The sequence below is a fragment of the Chenopodium quinoa genome, unplaced genomic scaffold (assembly GCF_001683475.1).
Source record: "Chenopodium quinoa cultivar QQ74 unplaced genomic scaffold, ASM168347v1, whole genome shotgun sequence".
NCBI lineage: Eukaryota > Viridiplantae > Streptophyta > Magnoliopsida > Caryophyllales > Amaranthaceae > Chenopodium > Chenopodium quinoa.
Genome location: NW_018744878.1, coordinates 1,483,046 through 1,500,342, shown reverse-complemented (window position 1 = coordinate 1,500,342; position 17,297 = coordinate 1,483,046). Strand labels below are relative to the sequence as shown.

Sequence of the window (17,297 nt, the reverse complement as noted above, 5' to 3'; positions counted from 1 at the left end):
GCAACCTTGTTCTTAATTAAAATTAATCGAATTTTCTTCTACTTTTTTTTAAAAGAAAAAAAAAATGTTAATCTCCCTTTTTTTGGGGTTATTAAGATTTTCCATTACGGTGTTGATTACGGAGTTTAATTAGTTTTTAGATCAATGAAGTATTGATTAAGTTAGTGAAGAAGATTAGTCGTAAAGACTCTGGATTAACGCAAATTCATGTATAAGACGGTCTGATGGTCAGATGAGGTATTAGTTCCATTTAACTTGACGTTGTGACGGTCAGTCTAGGTGTTGACGTGTTGTTAGTCAAGTTCGTGTTAACGTAAATTCTTGTATCAGACGGGGTATTAGTCTGATGAGGTGGTTGTGTAAAACTGTAAAGTGGGTTTATGGTATTATTGGTGATGAATTATGATAATGATGATAATTATGGATGATGATGATCTGTTAGAATTTATACTATTATATGGTTGCTAATTACGGACCGTTTTTCGTTGCAAAAAAAAAAATAAAAAAAAAAAAAGAATTAGTATTACTGTATTATTTTGGGTAATTATTTATTTGGATGTTTTTACTTTATGTAGAAAATTACTATATTAAGTGGTAGTTATGGTTTTGTCACATTATATTCTGCTTTGTGATCTTGATCTGCTGCGCCACCGACATGAATGGAAGAAGAACAAGGACAACTGCAGCTTTTTTCTACCTCAGTATTTTTATTAACCAGCCATTTTTTTTGAGTGAAAAGGGTAGTTTAGTCAATTACTCATTATGGCAAGTTTTTGTGATGGTGGTGACACTTCTGGTTTCCCAAATTGCGTTACACTCTTTCGTCTTGATTTAGTTGTCACGCATGATTTCGACACAAATTTTTTAGAAGGAGAATGACATAACAAATTTCGTGAGAATGTAGAAGTAGACATGAAAGAGTGAGTGTAAAGCGTTATCCAAATTTTGTGAAAAATACAGATTTTGTTCAAACCAAATTAAATTTGAAATTGTTTTGTTTTTGGTCCAAGTCGGTCACAACCGCCCAAAAGGGTATCAGTCAAATTACAAATAGAGAATAGATTTGAACCAATGAAGGCCTGTATTGTTCACTTTATTTAAAGTATGATAAGTTAAGAAACTTGTAATAAGAGTTACGAAGGGTATCAGTCAAATTACAAATAAGTCTAGTTAAGTTCAAGTATGATAAGTTTAAGAAATTTGTAATAAGAGTTAACCAAAGCTCTAATAAATCCTGGTATAATAGTATTGTATGCAAGGTCAAATAAGTAAAAAACAGATGAATAAAACATGTCCTAAATTTATACAAGGCCCGTCAATTTTTGCCATGTCGAAACTTTATTTGTGAAAACTAAAGTAGGAATAAGATATAGTTGAATGGCCGGGGCGATAACGATTTGCTGAGTGATGGAGGGTAATTGAGTCTTTATACATAATAAGGATGGTAGATATGGTGATGTATGGAGCTGTGGTTTATTGGTGTCTTTATCTATGGACCATATGAGTAATGGAAAAACTCAGAAAATGGGGTTTAAATATTTAATTTTGTTTAATTTTGTTTAATTTTGTTATTGTTATACTTGTAGAAAATAATACTAATAAAATATGAGGAGAAAATGGATGGTTGGCAAAGCACGTGGGATGATATTTAAGGGCATGTGGGTGTGATGTGAGTGTTGGTTACATCAAATTGGTAAGAAATCACAAATTGGTCACCCGGACAACTAAATAGTAACATGTTGGAAAATCAAATGAAAATATTAACAATACTAGGACTAAAGTATTTGTATAATTGTACCATTTGTATGTACAAACAATTGCCAATTGGCAACGTGGAGTGCCAGACGCCACATTCTTTGGTATTCTCTTATGCCATATACTCCCAAGTAAGCATGGATCCTATTTAATTTTGTCCATTCTCCTTTATGCAAATATTAGAACAAAATACTTCTTCTGTTACGAATTACTTGTAATAAAGGGGTATTATTGTGAGATATAAAATATTTCACTATTGCGAGTAATATGTAACGGAGAGAGTAAGATAAATAAAGTCTAATAAGTTCAAATAAAATAAGATAAATAAATATCAAGCGAATAGAAAAATCAAATAAAAATGTTCAAAATCGTGGGGATAGAATTACTATGTTCTCTTCATGTAATACAAAATATAAGCTACGGTGCTATAGTTTGATTTTTTTAGTCCTAATCTATTTTGTTTGATTTAATGTATGATTTGAAGTATTATCCTGTTTTCATTGACTGAACTGAACTAAGCTGAGCTGAACTGAACTGAACTGAGCTGAACTAAATTGAACTAAACTGAAATGAATATTTTATAAGAGAAGGAAATTAGGAGCTGAAATGAACTGAACTGAATTTCAACGTATGAGAACATGCCCATATAAGATACTAAAATGCGTTAGAAATTTTAGATAATTATCGTTTGTATGTAGTTCAAAATTAGTATCAAACCTAAAGAGGGGATCAATGACATGTTCATTTCTCCATCCAAGAACAACAAAATATTGGTATCTATGAGTCTGTTCTGATTTACTGAACTGATTTGAACTGAAGTGATTGGAGCTGAAATAAACTGAACTAAACGACTAAATAGAGCTGAAATGAATTGTTTAAGAGAGAAGAAAATTAGGAGCTGAACTGATTGGAGCTGAACTAAACTGAAATTAAACTGAAAAAAACAAGTCCTAATAGGATAATAATAACATTAGGTGAAAATTCACATTGGCTTAATTTCACCCTCAGTCCCTGACTATACAAACCAACCAAAATAACTGCACAAAATATAAATGGTTGTTACCATCAGCGTGAAAAAAACACTAATAAAACAGTTGGATTTTTGTTGCTTTTATAAAACTTTGAAAAGAAGGCAACTTATTACTGCATTATCTTACTCAACCACGATAATCGACAGTTGTTCTTCTTGTTGGAGGGGCCCTCTTTTATAGTTATATTGCTGCATGCCAGCTATTTCCTACTAATCCCAGCCTCTTATCATTTTTGTTTTTTTTAAGCTATGAAATATGAATGAATTCTCTTATCAGAATTATCACCTTATTTATATGATCATAAGATTATTAATTACTATTATGAGGTATAGTATAGGACAACCGTGCCAATCATTTTTATATGCTACTACTCTACTAGGTGGCTAAACTAGGGTGATCCACCTTGTAGCTAGCTATGTTCGGAAAGCTTTTTTTTATTGGTCGGGCTTTATAAGATAGGGATGTTTTTATATTTTTTTTAATGGTAGGGATATCAATATTTTAGTTAAGTACTATGTATAATATATTTTTTATAATATAATAATTAACATTTTTCTATTATCACGTTGCCAACGTATGTTTTAAACGATTATTAATATCTCTAATTATCAATATTGTATAATTATAAAAAGTGGATATTAATAAAATATACATTGAAAAGATTCAAACAAGATCCCACGAAATATGTTTTATCGTATATATAAACCACAAAAGCGAGTCAAAGCGTGTTGTGTGAATAGTGTAAAAGTTAAACGGTGTCAACTAAAAAAAATGGAGGAAGTATTATTTAACTTTACTACAAAACACCCTTTAATAGTCAGAAAATCGTCAAGTGTCTATGACAATATTAAGGCGGGTGTGCAAAGTGTGCTACTGTAGAGAGCCCCTGAAATTGGAACTTTTGGAAGGTCTCAAACTAGATACAATTCAATGTTTTTGGTACAACGATCGAGGAACAATGTATAATAAAAAAATACTCCGTAATACATATTGGTTTGGAGTTCGAATCTTATTGACAATGTTAAGGGGAAGCAAGTACAAGCATTTCTTCTTAAAGCCCCAATGTCTTGGTAAGAAATTGTACATGCCTTGAGATTATTAGTACTTTACTGTTATATATTATTAATCATAATCATGTATTCATGTTATTTGATGTCGATACATAGAACTGTCACACTCTTACCTAATGAAAGCGTTCTTTCAAGTTTTTTCTAAGCTGACTTTCAAGATTTATAAGATGCAAAAGTCACACTTAGATTTAGTTATATACTTTTATGCACTTCAAGCCACACGTAACTAACCAACTTGCCAAATTTATTAATGTATTCTTTGTATATTTCATACATAAATATCTTGTGTTATACGAAAGATTGGTCCAATATGGGTTTGCTTAAGAATTGGTAGCTCTATGAGATCACTATATATCTGATCTTCTCATGTTTGTTTTTTGGAAGCCAACGTATGGATCTTTATGGATATGTTTTAGTTTATTTGGTATCCAATTATCCAAATTGAGTAATATTTGATTGACTAATACTCATCGTATAACAAACTATGTTTAGTTTGTCTTAATTAGGCCAAGAATACGTGACATGGTAGTAAAACAAATTGATCATGCACAGTGTAATTAGCATTGTTACACTAGTAGAAAAAAGGCTTATTTGCGTCGCTCATTTATAGTGTATTTGCGTCGCTTTTATGAGCGACGCAACTGCTCGCGACGCAAATAAGAGTCATTTGCGTTGTCATTTGCATCGCTCCTTTATAAATAAGCGACGCAAATGACTCTTCTTATAACCTTATTTTTTGTTATTTGCGTCACTCTTTAATAAAGGAGCGACGCAAATAACTCTTCTGATAAACTTATGTTTTGTTATTTGCGTCACTCCTTTATAAAAGAGCGACGCAAATAACTCTTCTGATAAACTTGTTATTTGCGTCACTCTTTTATAAAGGAGCGACGCAAATAACTCTTTAAATAAACTTATTTTTTGTTATTTGCGTCACTCCTTTATAAAAGAGCGACGCAAATGACTATCCTGATAAATATTTTTAGTTATTTGCGTCGCTTCTTTATTAACAAGCGACGCAAATGACTCTTAAGATAAACTTTTTTGTTATTTGCGTCGCCCCTTTATAAACAAGCGACGCAAATAACTCTTCCAATAAACTTATGTTTTGTTATTTGCGTCACTTGTTTATATAGGAGTGACGCAAATGACTGAGTAGACAATACAAAAACAGCTGTATTTGCGTCACTTGTTTGTTTAATGAGTGACGCAAATGAGGTGAATTTTTTATTTTTTTTTAATTATAATATAATAATTGCCTTGTATATGTTTGTAGTACCTGTTTTCCTAGGTATAAAGTAATATGCTAACGCTAATATAATTGAAATTAAAATGCAATATTATTGAATAATGCAAATGTAAATTTCGGCAGAGTCTCCTTTGTAATTTGGCCTACCCATAAAATTGGGAATGACGGCATTATATTAACAACCTGTCCAATAATTTACATCTCAATATCATAGACATTATACTCATCATCCCAACACCAATTAACCAAATTACTTCATTTCAAGCCTATAATCCAAAACAAGAGTCAAACATGCGCTAAGTGGTAAATCTAAAGTTCAACATTACATATAAAATATTCTGCCCAAATATCTCGAATCTCATTTATCTCCTCCTCGGTGTACGGTGTAGTTCTTGAAAAATCCTATCAACACAACAAATATACAAGAGGAAAGTTTTAATTCAAGATTGTAGCTAACATCAAATTGTATTTATCAAACAAAAATGAAATATTTGACAACTCATACCTGAATAAGATCTTCACTGCTATGATGATGTTCAAGTATTTCGTACATATAACGCGCCCAATTCGTGCTTCCCATCGCCCATTATGATGATGCCTACAAAAAAATTAAATGATAAAAAATAATTTTAATAAGACATTCAAAGAATCATAGATGTCAACCCGTAGTATATTGCAAAACAGCAACTGTAAAAATCTACCGACTAAATGCTAACAAATTTGCAGAACAAATGGAGCACTAACAATTATGCATAGTAAAAGAACACAATCTATTAAATTACTTTAGTTTGAAGTTTGAAACTTCAAAGAAACCATGGTATTTCAAAAAAAAAAAAAAAAAAAGCCCCAAAATTTTTTTACCGCAAATTGTATCCAGGCTTTGAACAGTGCAATAGTATTTCACTGGGTGGAAGAACAGATCGCATAAAAGCAGGCTTTGCAGGTGAACAACTATGTCAAGTTGACTGCACTCCTACGCCAATAACATGAAGTAATAATGAGCTCCTTACTTAACTAAACTACATAGAGAAAGTAAAAGACAATTTCCTACACGCCAGAGAAAAACTAAGGTTGAGTACATAACCTGTGAGGCTGTGATACCTTCACAAGTATCAGCCTACTTCTAAAGGTCAAAGACCCAAAGAGAAAAAGTTCAATATTTGCTCCATAATTATACCGTACATAATATTGAAAAGATCCCAGATGATTAAGCCTAGCATTCCAATTACAATATCACTTCTCTATTAGGACATAAGCTAGAGGCCTGGCTTATCATGCAACACCTTCTCGGTTTTTTAGTTTTTAAAAGTTACTACTGGCTTAAATTGCAAACTTAACAATTTATTCATGCGTTATTGACTATGCTATTTAGGCTTGGGTATGCCGGTATCCGTTTTCAGGGACTATGCAATATGCTCAAATGACTATGCTATTCTACAGCTGTAAGAAAATAGTGGGAGAAGTAACACGGCAAGCATAATCTCTTTGCTCTTTAAAGCCAATAAATGAATAACAGAGTTCAATTTCTTGTCATGTATCATGACATATAAAAGTACACCCAACCCAAACACCTTCCTCAAAATATGCATCATGACTAACAATACCCCATCTATCTCAATATTCCCCAAACACATAACTGAACTGCTGCTGCCCTTCCATAACACAAGAAATGGCTAAATAATGGATCTAGGAAGAGATTTTCAACAAATCAAATAACATAAAGCCACTAAATCAGCAACTAAATTGTATAAGTGACAAGAAATGCCTACATGGAGAAAATAAATCTGTATTCAGTAAAATATGTAAGACCACCAACATTTAAACATTAATCATACACCACAACAAGTAAAAGCAGAAGAGACAAGCACCTGAACAGCAATTATATAATTGCCAGATACATGAACTAAGTTCCACATTTGACAGCAAGATTCTTAAAGTTCAAAGATGCAAACAAGCAACCAGTAGTATATTGCAAAACAGCCATATAAATTCAATGACTATGCAATATGCTCAGATGAAAATTGACTTCAAAAATTCAATGACTGAAATTCACAAGTATGCAATATGCTCAAATGAAAATTCAATGACTGAAAATTATAAAAATTCAATTAAATCTGCCATATAAATTCTAATTAGTGAACTAACACTAAACCTGAAATTAAACTAAGTCATTGTTCAAGTTAAATGCTACATTCTATCTACCATGAAAAGATTGAACATAAATAGAAGCAATCTTACCATAGGTGAAATTGATTCTAAAATTCAACAATGTCGAGCCGAAATCGATTTTTGGGGGCGAAATTAAGCGATTTTTCCACTCGAAAATTCAAAAATTCAACATTGCTGTAATTTGCTTGAACTTCCTCGGGTTTTTGGGGGCGAAATTAAGCGATTTTTCCACTCGAAAATATCAGTTATTGCTCGAATTTTTTCAGCAGGATTTTTAATTGAATTTTTTTGGGGTTTCTAGGGTTCGAATTCGTATGGAATTGAGTACATTTTTTGCTCGAAATGGGGGATTTTTGGTCGAAAATAATCAATTTTTCTGGGGTTTAAGGGTTCGAATTAATTAGGGTTTTTGGTCTAAATTTTTGCTCGAAATTGCTCGGATTTGCTGCCGATTATGGGTGTTGAACTTGATTGCGATTTTGGATGTTGAATTTGCTGGGGAATTGCAGTTTTTTGGGCGAATTTGTGGGTGTTTTTTGGGCGAATTTGTTGGATTGAAGGGTCGAAATTAAGCAACTCTGTTTAGTGAATTAGTGCAAGTGAAAAGCTAAGGTCAAAAAAGCGCAGAATGGGTAACCTAAAGTGCAACAGAGTTATTTGCGTCACTTTATAATAAAAATGCGACGCAAATAACAAAATCTGAAATGCTGAAAATTTGTTATTTGCGTCGCTCATTTATTAAAAGGGTGACGCAATTTATTCACTGCCTTATTTGCGTCGCTTGTCAGTAAATGAGTGACGCAAATAAGTTTATTATTTGTGTCGCTTCAATAAATATGAGCGACGTAAATGATAGAAAGCTAACATACACTTGTTTTTTGCGTCGCTTCTTTAATAACAAGCGACGCAAATAACTTTAAAGTATGGTAAAAATACACATTTGCTTCGTTCTTTAGAATGAGTGACGCAAATATGGCGACGCAAATGAGCCTTTTTCTACTAGTGTTACTTTTTATTTTAAAATAGTAAAATCCAGTATTGTGTATGATTTAACTTTATGTTAGAGTTTAATTTGGTTGATGAGTCAAGACATATTATAGAATAACTTAGATTTATTGCAAATGATATATAAGTATCTACTAAAATTAAGGACAATATTTATACATGTGTTTTCATTTTCATTTGATGCATGGTATGGAAGATTTGATATTATTTGAAAGTATATTGTTGAGACTTTTAAGAGGTGATATGGAAACTCTAATAAGTTGATTCAAAGAACCTTTGCCAAGAAAAGTTAATTAAATTACTCTTTAATCTCCGTAAACCCTGCTCATTAAGCCTACTTCTTGTTTGTATTTGCATTATTCCAACTTAATCGTCCTAGTCATTAGCTACGTAAAAAAGTTTGAAATTCACCATTATTGATTAATAACATTCTCATAATTAAATAAGTATATTGTTTTATTTACTATGTTTATCAAAATGATGTTAATTCAAAAGCTAAAAGCTCTTTACATGTAGCTCTAAATCAAAGAAATGAAAATGGTAACAATACAAACATAAAATATATTGCCGGTGATGAATAATTAGCTATTATTTTGACTCATAAAACCTTAAGCTTGTATGAACTCATTAATTAGTCAAGCTTATATAAACTTTTTAATTTAAAACTTAACTTGAAGATCTAGGATTAGCCTTAGTATTTGAACTTGTGTGTATACTATAAATCTATCAACTTATTATTACGTATTGGACTCTACTCCCATAACTTGTAGAGTACAGAGTATATATTAATTAATGTATTATTTAATAAAAATATTCTTAATTAGTCAGTTCATCAATTCATTATAACATGCTACCACGTACAATATTATTAATGTTCATGGGAGATTGTCAACGTTTTATTTTCAATAATTCACTTAGCTTGCCAAATAGTCAACCATTCACAATTATCGAGGCTAGATGTAACTTGAGCATATTGTCAACTACTATAGTCAACCATTTTCATCATATTCAATTCAGTAAACCCAAGTCGATCTTACTTTCTCTGACATTTTCTATTACACTCTATAGTATTGTGTTCACATACACTTTATCTTGTAATCATATGATGAGATATTTGTCTATGAAAAAATATTAGTTAGGGCCTATTCTCATATATTTATTTTCAGCTCAGTTCAGTTCAACTCTTAGTTTCCTTCTCTTATAAAATATTCATTTCAATTCAGTTCAGCTCAGCTCAGTTCGGTCTATGAGAACAGGCCCTTAGTAACATGGTATGAGATCTTGTTAGAATAATCAATTCGAGATATATAATAGAGGATATCTAAGGATAGTATATTCATACTCGTAATATGTAAAGTAATATTACGATGTTTATTAATTAGCATATGATTTTAGTAAATTTTCTTTAAAAATATACATTAGTAAATCTGCACGTAATGACATACTTAGGGCCGGTTCACATTTACTTCATTTTAGTTCAGTTCAGTTCAGCTCTAATTAGTTCAGTTCAGTTCAGCTCCAATCAGTTCAGTTTAGTTCAGTTCTTAATTTCCTTCTCTTATAAAATATTCATTTCAGCTCAGTTCAATTCAGCTCCAATCAGTTTAGTTCAGTTCAACTCAGTAAAAACATCAAATAATGTTATCGTAGATAAACGACTTGAATTATTTTATTTGTAGTCAAGATAATAGTTTTTGGCATTTTAATTGACAACTAGCTAGTCAACTAAGCTACTCCACACAATGATTATTAATTATTTACATATCCCACGCTATATATAATAGAGAAATTTGATGAACGAATGACATTTAAGACTTGTTTGTGATACCATGTAATATTACAAGAAACCATCTAAAATTGAAATGTTTGCCATTAATCAATCTATACAGGTGTTATAATAATGTAGACAATTTAATAATGGACATGTTTGGTAATTTGCTTTTTAATGGCTTTTTGGTTAGCTTTTGGCTTTTGGCTTTTTTAGGTGGTCAAACAGCCAAGAAATGTGTTTGGTAATAGGTTTTTTAGTCAGCGAAAAAGCTTGCTTTTAAGCCAAAATGAAAAAGCTGCTTTGAGTAGCTTTTTTTTGTTTTTTTTTTTCTTCTTGTTGTCCCACAAATTATCTAATAAATAGCCAACAACCAACAACCGACAATTAATTTACCAAACATTTTTATAAACAGCCAGCTTAAACAGCAGTCAATTTCAAAAGCCATTATAAACAGCCAAACATTCCAGCTGGTCAAACAAGCCAAGTGAACCAGCCAACCGCCAACAGCTATTTGCCAAACAAGGCCAATGTTAGAAAACTTGTTAATTTTAATATGATACGAAACAACGTATTACTCCGTGCATAATTAAAAATCCTAAACTTATGAGAAGAATATTCTCTAAGATACTCTGTAATATTAAATGGTTAATTGGTTATTAATATAGCGGTTCTAATTTTCTAATCGATCAAGCTAAAATCTCAGCCAGCTAATGATAAGGATTTGTCGGCGTGATTAAGATATGCAATTAGAACTAATGGAATGACCGTAAAATACACTAAACATGAAGTGTGAAGATGTTCTTTATTAGCATGACATATTTCATGTTGATTCTCCCCATCTTTACGTATAGTTCTTTTCGCCCTTTATAAATACTTTTCAAATATTTAGTCTAAGGTCTATGAGATATTATATTTTGTTGAGTCAATTTATAATAAATTATTGAAAATAATATTTGTAGTAGGCAATTGGATAAACAATGTAGTAGTAACCAATTGATTGCGTTAGACTATAATATACACGTCTATTTAGTTGGAAGTCTTGGAACTTAGTCGATATGATCCATCATTTTCGTTTTAAAAATAGCTTTGTCATTTAATAGATGGAATTTCTACATGATGCTTCTCCATGTCATTACAATACATTGGATATTATCGAAAATCATAAATTATGAACTACTGGTACTTGCTACTTTAGTGCAGCACCAAGGACTCTTTGATAGCTACATATGTCGAATTTCATGAGAGCGTATATGCGAATAGTTACATACTTATGCTCCGTGCCAATAGGCTAATAGGCACAACACAACCCATATATCTATCACATATGTAATATGTATGTTATGGCGTGTGCCCATGTTATTCTTATACTTAAAATTTCGTGACAACTTGCACCAAGTTGTATTTCGTGTTGTGTTATAAACTTGTATAGACAATCCCCTCGTGTTATGCTATAAACTTGTATCGACGATTTTACACACGAGTACACGACCTTTATAACTTAACGTGTATAGTACATTGTGCCGTCAATCGGGTTGTGTGATTGTGTCTAACTTGTGCTCATGAGTCATTTATGATGTGCTTCAATCATGCCAATATCAACAGTTTTCCATCGCCCGTATGTGCTTATTAAAGACCATTCCTAGAGCTTGACCCTATGGTGGTTAAAATCAATTCTTACCAACAAAAATTCAATATAATCTTAATTGTAAGGTCAATCAGTCACTTAATTATATTACATACAATATATTTTATTACAACTTCTTAAATGAACCTGGTTTACACTAGTTAATTTATTGTGGATCACCAACATTAGAGACAATATGATTGTTTTATTAATTAAAAAAAAAAGTCACTATATTAAAATAAAGGTTATTATGTTGACATAAAAGTTAGTGTGACATTATATAAGTTATAAGAGGTTAATTATTTTAATGAAATTTTTGATATAATGGTTGATAAGAATAATAAAGATCACTATGTTAAAATTAGATCGTTATTTAACATAATATCGTACTATAAGTTCATAATAATATTAAAGGTCACACAAGTTTTAAAAAAGGTTATTATGTTAAAAATAAGGTTATTATATTAAAATTAGGGTCACTATGTTGAGTATAATGTCAGTTATGTGTATATAAACTTTAAGTCCACGCAAGATATTATGATATTTTATTATTCCTTTTAAATATATAACCCAGCTACCTTATATACATTTATTAGAACAAGCAATTCCAACCGACTTGTTACATTTAATGTCCATATTTCAAACATTAGGTTAATTGTTAAGAGTATGTATTTATAAATTAGGTTTGGTTGGTAAAGTGATAGTTCTCTATATAAATCATCTTGAAGTCATGATAAATCTTATCCTCTATAGTTCGAGTTCTAAAAGTCAAATAGATGATATATACGGAAACAGTATGTTTGATGTAAAAAATGAATAGTACGGACTAAAACTAAGATGTTCTGGGTCTTCTGACTTGGCAAATGATAAACCATGACCACAAATAATGACGTGGTAGATTGAGCCAGCCAAAAGATGACTCATACATGGTGCAAGCTTAATTTAAGTTTATCTTTGGTTTCGTTTTTCTCTATATTCTAATCGACTCTTTCCATTTGAAAATAACAGTCACATACTATACATTTTTCGGTTGTAGAATTAAGTGATTTTAGTGATTTGCCGATACAATTTGCTTATATGATGATTTATTTAGGAGGAATGGTGCAAGTTGACAATAGACGCCATTATGCCAACCATACATAGGTCGTAACACATATGGAGATAATTAGCATAATTAATTTAGGATGAATGGTACAACTACTGTACAAGTCCAGTAGACCCATAATTAATTAGCATGGCAGATCTTATCTCACTTTGGAGGCATGCTTCCAGGCCCAATTAGTGTAAATGGCCATTTAATCATTTATAACCTTATTATCAATCAATATTAAAAGTACATAGTATATAATATATATGCTTGCTCATTTACTTATAGTATCAATAGAGCTGTCCAAAATCTTGTAAGAAAAAGAATTCCTTAGACTTGAAATGTTCAAACTCAAAGTAACCTGATCTCGAATTTAATCCACGTGAACGACGTTGAACACATCTCAACTCGTGATCATAGACCAAATTTAACTCAAACATGAATTGGACGCCTAATTTGAAAAATTTAGCAACATTTCAATTTTAAAAACTCGTATATTTAAGAGTAGGTTTCAAATTCTACATAATGAATTATGAATTTTGCAAATTGCAAATTACAAACTATCATGGATACATATTATTTTGGTAATGTCGACAGCGTACAATCCTTGAACAAACAAACATTGGTGATGTTATTCACCTTTGTAGACTAGAAGCCTATAATATGGCTTATTTTTGTTTTCTTGTTTTACTTCCTCCAACTTTTGTGCCAGAGAAGGGTCTGGCCACAAAACTTCAACATCTCTAAGGCTAGGCAACATGAATAGATACTTATCAAACATACAAGTACATCTTTTAACATAGAGATGGCGCAGTTGTGTACATCCATACTTTGCTTGGCCATGAAGTGTAGCATGATGCACTATCACTTTCCCTCCACGAAGATTGTCCAAATGGAGGGTATGAAGTCTTGGGAATGAACCTTCTCTTATAGTAAGGCCGGAATAATTCACATCAACTAGTTTAAGGATGCGAAGGTTGGGAAACTTGCCAAGCATATGTAGGACATCCTCTAACCATCCGGACAATTTCAATGTAATCTTGGTGAGGGATAATGGAAGTTCGGCTTCACTAACACCTTTGAATATAATTTTGTTATGAAAGGCATCTAAGAAGGATATTTTCAAAGATTGGAGATGATGTAAACTTGCTAGGAAGTTCTTTATTGACCATTCATGGTCTTGGGAACAACATACCGAGAGTTTTCTAAGATTTGGACAAAGTCCATTAATTATAGCACATTCGAAAACACTATCAGGGTAAATAGAAGTTAAGGCTCGGAGGTTATTGAGTTGCATCTTGGGTAGCATAGTTGTTGGGTTACCATATAGCCTAGTAATACTGTTTCCTAAGATGAGTTGCTGCAACTTTTGTAGCTCTAGTAGCGATCCCATAGAAATATTATGTGATGCATTACCCTCTACAAAAAGAATTTGGAGGTTTCGAAGATAATATATTGCATATGGAATGTTAGGATTGTCAAGAAAAAACCTAAAGTACCTTAAATTGAAGAGACGACTGATGTCGTTTGGCATAGTTTCAATTTTAATGGCTAATCCCAAGTCCAAGACTCTTAGCAGCTTGTATTCGGTGTTCAACTTCTTCAAGAATGCTGAGCTCAAATAAGTAATTTGGGATTCAAAGGATAAGAATGCTCGTATAGAAGAAGGCTCCCATTCTTTTGATAGAATTGTACGTGCTGTGTGGCGATGGACTGACAACCTTCTTGGCTTGCTTTTGTTTAAGACCGGAGGAGGGATTATTGATCTTAGAAGCTGCCCACATGAAGTTTTCTCCTCTAGCTTCTCTGATGCAAAGATCTCGTATTAGATCATGAATGCGACAAGTCTTGAGTCCTCCATTTGCTCTCAAAGTTCCACCTTGGACCAAACTTCGATCAATAAGGGCATCAAGGTAACTCTCAGCCACCTCCTCCAGAGTCAGCTCTCCAAGTGGCTGTTTGAACCCCTCAGCCAGCCATAAGGCGATCAGCCTTCGAATAGACATTTCATGATCCTCAGAAAAGACGGCAAAATAGAGAAAGCATGGTTTTAACTCTACTGGTAAATTATGGTAACTTAAAGCCAGTATCTCCAGGCATGCTTCATCTTTGCCAAGGTGAACACTCACATCTTGAAGTGTCCTTTCCCATATCCTTTCCGACTTCTCTTGGATAGCTAACATACTTGCTATAACCACAATGGACAAGGGTAAACCCTTACATCTCTCCAAGATGTTCTTCCCTAAGGATTTGAGGTTCGAAGGAAAAGGATCCCCTCGAAACACATTCTTTTCAAAAAGTTCCCATCTCTCCTCTGGGGTAAAAAAAATCGGAGAAAATGAGGCTCTCTATGACTAGCGTGCCTAGCCACTTGAGCAATACGGGTGGTGATGACAATCCTACTCCCATTTCTGTTGTTGGGGAAGTAAGCCTTTACTTCATCCCACATGCTTTGTTGCCATACGTCATCCAAAAAGACTATGTACTTTTTGTCCTTGAGGTGGTCTCCTAGTGTCTCCTTCAACTTGTCATTTCCCAAATCCTCCAAGCCATTCATGTTGGGTGCCACTCTGTTAAGGATATCAGTGATGACCTGAATTGTGTTGTATTCTTCGGATACTGACACCCAAGCATGGCTCTTAAAATAGTCTTTGATGATCCTGTTGTTGAATAGCGTCTTGGCAATTGTCGTCTTCCCTAGGCCACCCATCCCAACTATCGAAATGATTTCCAATCCAGTTGATCCTTCTGTGAGCTGCTCTAACAAGGTGTTAGTCACGTCCACAAACCCCACCATTTCTTCATCAACCTCCTTTCTCCGCCTTTGAAGGGTGGCCTCAAAGTGCGGATTCATACTTCCCTCGCCTATCTCAATCCCATACTTTTCCTTATTAGCATATATTCCATTGATATCCCCTTTGATAGCATCAATTTTTTTCGCCACTCCATGGAGCATCATTGCATACCCTGGCCGTGTAAGACCCTCCCAAATGCTGTCCTTCTTCGTTGTGCGTGTCTCAACATTCAGGAGGAAAGTTTCAGTTATATCCTCAGCCTCGAAAGCAACCTCTTTTATTTGATTCACCAACTCCCTCACTAATTCATGATCTTGTTGTTTTCCCTCAGAATTTCTTCATGAATCTCAACTCTTTTTCGAGAGACTTGAGATCATCTCCCACACCCTTTAACACTTTGTATTCTTCCAAAGCAAGGGCTCCCAATTGTTGGGCTAGATTGGTGAGGATACTATCAGCCATTGGATAGTAAAGCGTTTTCTCTCTTCCCCTTCTTTTCCCCCTATTCAGTATTAACCTATCAAATTTTTCGATGTAAAAAAAAACAACCACAAACGGAAAATAATGCTCTACCTGTGTGGTATGTTGATGAATATCAAACGTTTTCGCTTGCTTATATAGTTATATTTCATCATCTCCATTGAATCAAGCTATGTTTACTAATTCAACATTGTTTATAAACAAATCAGTGCCATTAGGATTAGTTGGTTGGTCACACTACCACTCCTTTGCATTTGCATTTCACACACAAAATGTTTTGGAATTTTACTCAGAAGATCAAATAAAATCTACATGCTTGAAACTGAAGGTTTCCTCTCATGTTCTTAGTTTAGTATAGTAATAAGTTTTAACAATGAAGTCAATAACACGGTGCAGTGTACTCTTTCATCAATGTCCTCAAACACGATGGTTCTACACCTTTTCAGTTTAATAATGGTAGTGGGTTGAGTGTATCTTTTGCTAGACAATATAGACTTGTACATCTTATAAAATGGCTGGGAAATAAACAAATACAAATACAAATACTAATAAATGAGCAAAGATCTCTAGAAAAGACAAAAGTCTTCAATTGTTTTAGAGTTTAAGGTGCATGATGGTAAGGCAGTCTAATTTCAAAATTTGTACAGCCATGGAGTAAGTTATATGGTCGTTTGGTTTACATATCATTATGCAATGCATTTCGGGTTTAAGGTGCATGATGGTAAGACAGTCTTATTTTAAAATATATACGCCAATAGGGTAAGTTATATGGTCTTTTGATTTTAAAAAAAAAAAGACTAATTTTGTTTTAAGGGAGAATGGTTTATGTATTACTCCTGTAAAAAATGGTAGAAATATTTTATTGACAAAAGATGTAAACAATAATGACAACTTTTCTCTTGTTGAACATGAGATATGCATATCCATTAGCACCATGGTGGGAAGATTTAAGATTTTGGCAATTACTCAAGGCATCGCTTGACCATGTTAAAAATGTCAATGTAACCTTGGTGTGGCAATGCTAAGAAAGATCAGCTACACTGACTCCTCTGAATACATCCCAGGGACCCGGCTAATATCAGTGTTGGAGTGACATCTTCATCAGGCAGCCGCCAAAGGTGATCACCGGCCAACCTATTGTCGAATGAACCACACGGAAAGCTTTTATTCCCAAATAAGGGTAGAGTCCATTCAAAATCACATCCCCCCAAGACCTTTAAGATCTTAGGAAATGTACAAGTTATAAAATTACCCAAGAATT

General features: G+C 32.9%; 1 long non-coding RNA gene and 1 pseudogene across 2 annotated transcripts; both read right to left on the bottom strand.

Moving 5' to 3' along the window:
- Positions 1-5,177: 5,177 nt before the first annotated feature.
- LOC110705438 lies at positions 5,178-7,934 on the bottom strand. Of its 2 annotated transcripts, XR_002508074.1 has the most exons (4): positions 7,344-7,934; positions 5,967-6,078; positions 5,611-5,703; positions 5,178-5,507 (listed from the first exon to the last, which is right to left on the bottom strand). It is a non-coding gene; the product is annotated as an uncharacterized LOC110705438 (long non-coding RNA). The 2 variants fall into 2 exon arrangements; XR_002508073.1 differs by lacking the exon at positions 5,967-6,078 and having other exon boundaries at positions 7,344-7,929.
- Positions 7,935-13,258: 5,324 nt separating this feature from the next.
- Positions 13,259-16,118, bottom strand: LOC110705437 (annotated as a pseudogene).
- Positions 16,119-17,297: the final 1,179 nt, after the last annotated feature.